Below are 10,887 nucleotides of genomic sequence, written 5' to 3' on the forward strand. Positions count from 1 at the left end.
GACATTTACATTTACAAGTCTTGGCTGTGATGGCTTCCAAAGAGCATGGCAAAGGATGATTTCCCACTTAGGCAGAGCAATATTCATTCTGTTTTTCTCACTTAAGAGCTAAAGATTCTAAGAGCTTTTTAACGGTCCTTACATAGTTTTTCAAATGGACAGATTTCTGCATATGGATTCACAACATAGAAACTAAATGTAGCTAAGTGATGAACTTACTTCCTTAGTTAAATTTTGTAAAGTGCTACTTTACTCAGCAACTTCTTGCTACCGCTTTATTATGAAAAAGCAATGTGACATGACTTTCCAATCCTATTTGTAAGTAGGTGAAGTTTAAGGAAGGAAGAAATTAAATGAAGGGAAAAATAGTCACGTTTGATTAATATAACCAAGCAGCACTTTGAAATTTTAGCACTTTGAAGTTAAACATTGAGTTTGTAATTCATGTGAGGTAATGAAATATTCATTTACAAATTCTGAAGAGAATTTGCTAGGCATAGGGACTTGGGTCCTCTTTGGATTTTAGACATAATGTGGCCATTTCTGGGTGTCACACACTCGCCTTTTCCTTTTGGGTAGCCCCCCAAAAGCTGCCAGTTTGGAGTGGGGCCCAGGATGGTAGGGGCCTTCCAGTTAGCCCAGGCTGCAAGCATATGTATTAATTGATTCAGTGTTGCTGGGAAGGTCTGTGGCCCAGCCAGAAGCTGTATGGAGTTTGTGAAAACCACCAACAAGGCCATCAGAAAGGAGACCCTTTGTGTTTGGGAAAACGCAAAGGCTTCTTCAGCAGATGACTCCTGACTTGTGGCTAGGGTCAAGTAGAGACTGAATCCTTCCACCATCTGGCATGGTACCTTGATGTCTGACACGAAATGGTGTTGTCTCAGACACTTAGCCATAAAGTGAGCCATTCGCAGCAGTACTGCACCACAGGTGGATTGAGAAGGAAGAGAGCCCTGTGAGGCCAAGCCTGTGAGATGCCTGAAGACACAGGCAGGCAGTTGTAGTCCTGTTATTTTCTTCCATAAGTCTCATGGGGAGCTTCTTTGGCCTGGTGGGTCAGGGACAGAGTAACCTGAACCTGCTGTACAGATGGTTTTGCATGATATGCTAGCACCAGACAGATGAGAGGAAGTGCTTCTGTTCTTCTGGGTGGCCCTGCCCTACAAGTGAGAGGCAAAATGCTTATAATCCTTAAATTTTGAGCAAAAAACGTTATTGTTCACTTTGCTTTGAAGGAAACATTTTATTGTCTACTTTATCTGAGGTCAGGATTATACTAATTCTTAAGCTAATTATTTGGCCAAAGGTAACTTCAAAATCTGTAACAAGTAAGGCAGCTGGGATCTAGCCCTGAAACTGGGGCTAAAGATCCCCTGTTGTGCCAGACATTTACCCTTTCATTGCTAGATTGTGGAGGGGTCAGAGAGGTCTCTGAATGAAGACCAGAGTGACTTGGGCATTGATGGATATTCAGGGCAGGAGGCTTTGGACAGAGCTGGTATTTTAGGCTGAGTGAGTACATGCTGGGTCAATTTTAGTCCTGATCTGACTAATGGTTAAGCACTTGGAAGGATCAAGACCAGAGAACTGATAGCAATAAGGTTTAGGGAAGGGTGAATGGACTATTCAGAACGGACTGAGAGTAAGAATATGTGTCCGCGTGAATGCTCACTGAGAGGCATCATTGTAGAAGAGGTTCTTAATATTAGGAGTACAAGATGATTCCTTCTGTGGGAGTCAGTCATCCTCCTCCTCAAACTAGTCTGTTAGTTCATGGCATAACAGCTGCGATGGCCAGATTGGAGGTGATGTTTGGACTCAGTAACATAAATTTCCTTCCACCAAGACTGATCATATACTGTTAGCAATGGTGACTTGCCTTATACTTCTAGGGGACCCAGAAAGATAAATTATTTTGAGTTGGAAATGCCCCCTTCATCATGGAGGTGCAACAACTTATCATCACTGGGATAATCTTTCTGATTTGGATTTGCTTTCCCTGCTTACATGCCTTAAAAGCATCATAGAATTCCATATATTGTTTTTAATTGGTGAACTCACGGCCCTGCCAAACAAGGCAATAGGCTACTGCCTGCCTAGCCTTGTAAATACTATATAAGTACCCTGTCATCCTGATAAAGCTATGCTTCATTGGATGGATCTATTGGAAACGTAACCATGACAATACCCTAGAAGTAACACCTTGTGATATTGGTATGCTAAGTTGTAGGATATAGAACAGGAATGGAACCAGTGTCCAATACATTTGATATTGTTTTCACAGCTGGAATGAAATCTAGGACTCTGGGGTGAAGACATTTCTAATAAGTACACTTACTCTTTCACTTTCAGAAGTTTTGCTTTAACTCTTCAAAATTATTTCTTTAAATCTTTTAGCCTAAGTATTTCAGTACTCATTGGGAGAATGTTTCATTCAAGGGTTAAAAAAAAATGTAGGTTTTGTTGAATTGGGAGCTGAGACTACCACCTGGGCATGTTGGATTCTTTGTGCAATCAGGGCAAAGATCCTTGGCAAGCTCTAGTGTTGGCCAAAAGCCAGGAGAACTTGGAACAAGCAGAGGACGAATCTATCTCATATGTCAGCAGCAGTCTTGTGAATGCCTGCAGAACGGAAGACTGTAGCTTGCACTAGTATTTTCCTTGCTAAGTATTTATTCTCATGTTTCCTTTTAAAATGAGAATTATAATTATTTTTTTCTTTTCTTGTCTCTTTCTTTTTTCCAGGGATATATAATATTATCCAGGTAATGGTTCAATTTATCATGTAGTTCATAGGCTATAGAATACTGAAATGGTATTCTGACAGAACTGAAGAGGTGTGGACACAAGCCAGAGGTCTTGGGCTTGAAGGCCAACATCTCCCTTCTGTGTGCAGTGGCTGGAAAATAACTGCAGTTGTTCCCCATTGCGGTTGTGTGAGATTTGGTTGGATCATGTGTTTTGAGTTGTTGTTGGTTTTTTTTTTTTATATAGAGGAAATAATTGTGTGTGTGTGTGTGTGTGTGTGTGTGTGTGTGTGTGTGTGTGTGAGCATGCACACATGTGCAGGGACTATTAGGCAGCCAGAAGGTGGATTGGAGCACATGGCTTTAGGGTAGTTGTATGGTCGACAGTGAGTTTCTCCTCTCCCAGAGAGATTATTCCTTTCCACACAGACATAGGCTCCAGATGACATTAGTGTTATGTGATTCTGACTACCTGGCCATGAATACTTGTCTGGGAGCTACCCCCTGACTATGTTCTGTAACCCAGTTATTAAAATTTGAGATGGAGAGACAGAGAGATGGGAAGACATTTGATTCAAGTCACAGTAGTGGCAAATACTAGGGAGAGATCTGTAAACTCTTTGAGGCCCTAGAACCTCCCCACTTCTTGTCCTTTTGAGGTTTTGTTCTTCACTCCTTCCTTAAATTTCATGAAATACTCTAGAATGCTTCACATAAACTTCCTTTTTTGGCTAAGTTAGCCAAAGTTGTTTTATGTTCCTTGCAATCAGAAAACATTAGTTAACTAATATAGATATCAAGGGCAACCTATGAATATAGTGATCCTACATGGAGGTGTTAAATTTTTTTTAAATTCAAAAAAATTTTTTATAAACATATAATGTATTATTAGCCCCAGGGGTACAGGTCTGTGAATTGCCAGGTTTACACACTTCACAGCACTCACCATAACACATACCCTCCCCAATGTCCATAACCCCACCACCCTCTCCCCACCCCCCTTCCTCCGGCAACCCTCTATTTTGTGACATTAAGAGTCTCTTATGGTTTGTCTCCCTCCTGATCCCATCTTGTTTCATTTATTCTTTTCCTACCCCCCAGACTCCCAATGTTGCATTTCCACTTGGACGTGTTTAATTTTAATGGAAAAATCATCCAACTATTTGTGAAGAAGAAAGCTACAGGAAGAAAAGACAACTTCCAAGCTAATCTCCTCCTTCATGGGGTTATACTGCTCTCTCTCTTTTCTTATGTTTCTGGAGGGGGGGTGGAAGAATCCTCAGCATTAATTACTGGAAAACTATATTTATTTTTCTAAAGCCCAAATTTGCATCTACAGAAGACATGGCATGCAGAACGATGAAAAACAACCACCTGGATTAACCAGTTCTTTATAGGGAGCTGAGTGTAGTTAGTCTAGAGGGAGAATGAGGTTGGATGGGCAGGAAATAAATATACAGTAGTTTCCCCTTATCTGTGTTTTCCCATTCCATGGTTTCAGTTCCCAAGGTCAACCGTGTGGCCTTGGAAGCAGATGATCCTCCTCCTGACATATGGTCAGAAGGTCATTAGTGCCCCAGCACTGCTGTGTCATGATATCCACATCATTCACCTCATTTCTTCTTTTCATGCAGGCATTTTATCCTCTCATGTCATCACAGGAGGGGTGAGTACAGTACAAAAGATACACTGAGAGAGAATGACCACATTCTAATAACTTTTATTACAGCATATTGTTACAGTGGTTCTATTTTATTATTAGTTATTGTTATTAATCTCTTACTGTGCCTAATAACATAAATTATACTTTATCATAGGTAAGTACGTATAGGGAAAAACACAGTAGAGCTAGGGTTTGGTACTGTCCACAGTGTCAGGCATCCATTGGGGGTCTTGGAATGTATCCCCTGTGGATAAGGGGGCTACTGTACAGAGACCTGGAGTGATGGCAAAACTAATGGGAATATAGAAGCTGACAGAGCCGTGCAGTGCTGGCTTCCTCTTGTTTGTGCCGTTTTACTGATCTTCCTGCCACTGGGACAAAGATAGATGTGGTAGTGGATGCAGGCCATAAAGAAACTTGCTAAATAAACACAATTATATATTGGTGGCTTTAAGTATATTATTCAATCATGTCACCTCTTCCTGCTTATTTTCATTTACTGACCTCACTGAAATCTTTTTTCTCATTGAAATCTAATAATCTGTATTATATATTAATGCAGGGGTTCTCAAACTTTAGTAACCCTAACAGTTACCTAAGAGGTGTTTGTTAAAATGCAGATCCTGGGCCTGCCCCTCGGAGATTCGAAGTTATTAGGTTTAAGGTAGGACCCAGGAAGCTCTACTTTTAATAAGAACCCAAATTTTCAAATGCATTTGGTCTTTGGTTGAGTGACCATAAAAATTATTTTCTAAACCAGGACACTCTAGTGAAGTGAGTTGCCACCAATAATTACTCTGGAATGACAGGTGCAAATGAGCACAATCTCAGGCAATCCATGCATGACCAGTTGTCAATCTCATTTGAGAAACACTGCTGACTGAAATTCAACTTCTGTTATGACAACCCAAACATCACATTAAAACTGATTGTGGTATAAATGTCTTTGTTATATATAACAAATTTTAAGCCTTGAGAAAAAAATAGATGAAAGTCCATTTATTATTCAGATAGGGGACTACCTGCCTGCTGTAACCTCAGAAAATTCATATAACTTTTGGTAGGCTTGTTTTGCCCAGTAATTTTTGAGATAGTTCAAGTAGTTTTAAATCACAAAAATTCTTTTTGTTTTCTCTTCTTCCTTCCCCTTTTATCTGTCCCTTCTTTCCTTCTCTACCTTCCTTCCTTCCTTCTCCCATTTATTAAATATTCATTGAGTACTCCAGAAGACTGAGAAAGTCAGAGCTAGGAGAACACAACCATGGCCCTTCCTTCTCTTACTCTCTATAAAATGCAGATACAGCCCTGGTCGTGGAACTGGTCTGATTTGCTATTGTTCTAGATAGGTGTTGAGTCCAACATCACTAAAAATAAAACAGAACCAATAAGAAACAATGTTTTTTTTTTAAAGGACTTTATTTATTTGACAGAGAGAGAGATTGTAAGTGGGCAGAGAGGCAGGCAGAGAGAGAGAGGGAAGCAGGCTCCTTGCTGAACAGAGAGCCTGATGCGGGGCTCAATCCCAGGACCCTGGGATCATGACCTGAGCCGAAGGCAGAGACTTAACCTGCTGAGCCAGCCAGGTGCTCCCCCAAGAAACAATGTATTTTATTTTAATGCTAGTTTAGCAATTCAACCAGAAACACTTTAACCTTGAATGTTTAAAGGACTGGTTACTTCAAAGTCTTGTAAGTGTTGTTACACTGTAAATATGAAATTATGTCTCTCTTATCTGGCATGATTGTCACCATGTTTAGAGACGCTCTTGTAGGTGAAGATAAGGTTTCACTTTGTTCTTTTCCATTTAATTTTGGGTTTGCATTTTAGGGAACACATCAAGTGTGTTAGAAAAGAAGCTACATACTGGAGTGGAAGAAGGCATTAACTATTTCATGTGAGTAATAGGAAATGGTATTTGCTTCAGAAATAAACTAGCAAATTATACTCTTGGTGACATGGACAAATTAATATACCTTTTAAGATCCCGACCTTTTGAATTATTTGCCTCATAGAAAATGAAGTCTTGCCCCAATTTTTAAAGCTAGGGGTTCTAGGGAGATTGGAAGAGGTTTGTAATATTTACTTTTTCTCTCTTTTATCAGAAAGAAAAGGGATATACATAGACAGCTAATATTATCATTCTTTGATCTTTGTTGATGGTATATCATCTTATAAATGGTTTTAAAGACTTGGAACAACATGAAGCACTTTGATGGAGAGACAAGTATTTTTTAAATAAGTCATTTTTTTCTTTGACCTTTCATTTTTCATACTAATTACTGTAAACACAATTTAAAAATTGTAAGTTGAAATTCTTCGTTTAGATTTAGTTCTCCGTAAGGAATTCAACAAGAAGCAAATGTCAACTTTAAATAAATCGTTCTGATGCATTGGCTGTACTGTGGTGTGTATGCTTTCTATAAAATAAATGCTAATTTCAGCTTCTGTTAACCCACATTATGCCAGGAAATTTCCTAATGGTTCTTGTAGACATTTTCTCTCTCTATAAACCTATTACTATGAAACTAGTTCCTTCCTGACTTCCCGTTATGTTCCTCTGTTATTGCATTATTGACATTTATTGTGTTGGGATAATTTCTCTTTATAAATTAATTTTCTTTTTCTTCTTAAATTTTTCCATGTTCTTGATTTTTTCAACATATATAAACATTTTTATTATTAATACCTCTCCTTTCAAGAAGCATTCATATTTAAGTGAGTTTATTCTGTTTACAAAATTTAATTAAAATTCCCTCCTTTCTCAAATCTGTAATTGTTCTTGGATTTTAATATTTCTATTCAAGTCAATAATGGAGAATGTAAATATTCACACATTGGACTAAATGATTTTCCTGTACTTTTCTATCTTTCCAGCAGCTACTTGGACATTATTATCTTACCATCTTCCAGATCCCTGAGTGTAAAACACGTTCTTCTATCTCCTGTATGTAAAGAAAGTTATTCTATAGTTCTTTGTATATGTACTTATATATCCCACTTTTGTGTTGTCTTCTCCATTTCCATTCATTCAGCCACACATTTACTGAGCATCTATCATGGGTCAGACATTGTGTTAGGTAGTCTTTATTTGTATTGTTTCTTTCCAGTTGCAATTTTTTTATTTTATAGTTCTAATGTTGCATACGAAAAGTATGCTTAAAACAAATTTTCTTACTCTACTTTAAACCTTACTCTCTTATATAGTTGATTGTTGTGTATTTATAGATCTAAGGACAGAACTACTGAATAAATGCACTAGTAATTCTGATAATTCTAAAGCTTCCCAGTGAAATCATCTATCTGTATAGTCTTATGCATGTATAAAATTTTATTGAAAGCTGCAAAAAATTTACAGAAAATTTGATGAATTTTATTGGCAATAAGTTTATTTAAGATGGCAAATTAAATATAGGTGAATATAAGCTGTAACTTAATATCATTTACCATGTGCCAACTTGGTCAGATTAATAATTTTAGCTAGCATAAGAAAACTAGATACATGAAAAATTTCTGGCAGTCATGTTAAAATTATTCCATTAACTCAAGTTCACCTTTTGCAAATAAAGTTTTATTTCTGGATCTTTATAGATTCGTCTTTGAGAAAAGAATTAGGAGAAATAGGAAATAAATTTAAAATGGGCATTTTGCTTGGATTATTTAATTAACTGGAAGCTACTGCTATTAGCCAGCTTTGTTCAGCTAGGATCAGTTAAGCAAAAGATCCTGGACAGAGCTACTAAAAACACTAGCATCCTAGAAAAACTATGAGAGGAATCCTTAACTTTGGCCCCTGCTGCCTTCAGTGTCCCCATTTGCCTGACTGGACCCAGGCCTGACTAGCATTTTATGAATTGTGATATTATGATTTCTAATAAGAAATATGTATTTGGTCTCTGTCCCCATTTCTGGCACAGAGCTCCTAAAACCATTGTGGTTTCCTAAATGGTAACAATAGAGGTTTCTTTTGTTATATGAATGAGGTGACTTTTCAAAGTACTTGAGGATGGGGCTGGTTGCCCAGAAACCAACTCTGTGATTAGAGGGTTGGAACTTTCAGTCCCATCCCCAACCTCCGGGGAGGGGAGAGGGATTAGGGTTGGATCAATCATCAATGGCTAATGATTACATAAATAATTTCTGTGTAAGGAAGCCTCTATAAATATAAATATATATATATGAAACCAATTGGACCATTTCCTTATACCACACACGAAAATAGACTCAAAATGGATGAAGGACCTCAATGTGAGAAAGGAATCCTTCAAAATCCTTGAGGAGAACACAGGCAGCAACCTCTTCGACCTCAGCCGCAGCAACTTCTTCTTAGGAACATTGCCAAAGGCAAGGGAAGCAAGGGCAAAAATGAACTATTGGGACTTCATCAAGATCAAAAGCTTTTGCACAGCAAAGGAAACAGTTAACAAAACCAAAAGACAACTGACAGAATGGGAGAAAATGTTTGCAAATGACATAGCAGATAAAGGGCTAGTATCCAAAATCTATAAAGAGCTTAGCAAACTTCACACCCAAAGAACAAATAATCCAATCAAGAAATGGGCAGAGGACATGAACAGACATTTCTGTAAAGAAGGCATCCAGATGGCCAACAGACACATGAAAAAGTGCTCCACATCACTTGGCATCAGGGAAATACAAATCAAAACCACAATGAGATACCACCTCACACCAGTCAGAATGGCTAAAATTAACAAGTCAGGAAATGACAGAAGCTGGTGAGGATGCGGAGAAAGGGGAACCCTCGTACACTGTTGGTAGGAATGCAAGCTGGTGCAACCACTCTGGAAAACAGCACAGAGGTTCCTCAAAAAGTTGAATATAGAGCCACCCTATGACCCAGCTATTGCACTACTGGGTGTTTAGGCTAAAGATATAAACGTAGTGATCTGAAGGGGCACATACACCCAAATGTTTGTAGCAGCAATGTCCACAATAGCCAAACTATAGAAAGAACCTAGATGTCCATCAACAGATGAATAGATAAAGAAGATGTGGAATATATATAATGGAATACTATGCAGCCATCAAAAGACATGAAATCTTGCCATTTGCGATGATGTGGATAGAACTAAAGGGTATTATGCTTAGCAAAATAAGTCAATCGGAGAAAGACAACTATCATATGATCTCCCTGATATGAGGAAGTGGAGATACAACATGGGGGGTTTGGGGGATAGGAAAAGAATAAATGAAACAAGATGGGATCGGGAGGGAGACAAACCATAAGAGACTCTTAATGTCACAAAACAAACTGAGGGTGGCCAGGGGGAGGGTAGTAGGGAGAGGATGGTGGGGTTATGAACTTTGGGGAGGGTATGTGCTATGGTGAGTGCTGTGAAGTGTGTAAACCTGGCGATTCACAGACCTGTACCCCTGGGGCTAATAATACATTATATGTTTATAAAAAATAAAAAAATTAAACACACACACACACACACAATAGGGTTGGGAGAACCTCTGGGCTGGTGAACACATGAAGATTTAGGGCAGGCACTGCCTCGGAAGAGAGCTTGGAAGCTCCATGCCCTTTACCTTTACCTTGTGCTATGCACTTCTCCCATCTGGCCATTCCTGAGTTATATCCTTTTATAATAAGCCAGTAATCTGGTAGGTAAAATGTTTCTCTGAGTTCTGTGAGCTGCTCCAGCAAATGAATTGAAACCAAGGACAGGGCCGTGGGGACCTCTGGTTTATAGGCAGTGTGGTCAGAAACAGGTCAGAGCCTAGACTTGGTGACTGGCATCAGAGCTTGAGGGGCAGGGCAACCTTGTGGAACTGAGCCCTTAATCTGTGGGATCTGATGCTATCTCCAGGGAGTATCAGAGTTGCGTTAAATTGTAGGACATCCAGCTGGTGTGCTGAGCATTGCTTGGTGGTCAGAATTGGTCTTGGAACCAGATAAGACATCTATATATTTAAGAGCCTCATTGATAGGTATTCCTGAGAAGTTAGTATATGCAGGTGCAAGATAACTCCTCCAGTGACCTACAGATGAACTGGTTTGATGAGAGATGAACTGAATGTCACAGAGAAAAGTTGTCAGTGAATGGTAGATGCTGGACCTAATAGATCAAATGGAGCTGAGAACTGAAGTCTCCATTGAGACTACTGTAGGTCTGTGTTTAGAGGAGTGTCTGCTTGACTCTGCAGAGGAAGCCCAACGAGGTGGGAGGGGGAGCCTGGGGGTGGGTTGAGAGTTAAAGAATGGAGGTGGTTAGCAAGACAATAGGAAAGGGGGGCGTGTTGGGGGGTGTAAGAGACAAACACAGAGACAGAGGGAAAGAGGGAATGTTGATAGCTTATGGTAGCTAACTTGGTATTTGCCCTTCCTGGGGGCTTGTTATTTAGCTTTCCTCCTCAGAACCTCCCATTCCCCCATTTTAACTTTAGCAACTTTCATGAGTTCAGGAGGCCCTAAACTTGATCATTACTTCGACACTACATAAAGGGACATTC

General features: G+C 39.2%; 1 long non-coding RNA gene across 1 annotated transcript; it reads left to right on the plus strand.

Moving 5' to 3' along the window:
• The first annotated feature begins 4,399 nt into the window (after positions 1–4,399).
• On the plus strand, positions 4,400–6,532 carry LOC122904042. The gene is made up of 3 exons (XR_006384135.1): positions 4,400–4,416; positions 6,241–6,307; positions 6,516–6,532. It is a non-coding gene; the product is annotated as an uncharacterized LOC122904042 (long non-coding RNA).
• Positions 6,533–10,887: the final 4,355 nt, after the last annotated feature.

The sequence above is a fragment of the Neovison vison genome, chromosome 4 (genome assembly GCF_020171115.1).
Source record: "Neovison vison isolate M4711 chromosome 4, ASM_NN_V1, whole genome shotgun sequence".
In the NCBI taxonomy this organism is placed as follows: domain Eukaryota; kingdom Metazoa; phylum Chordata; class Mammalia; order Carnivora; family Mustelidae; genus Neogale; species Neogale vison.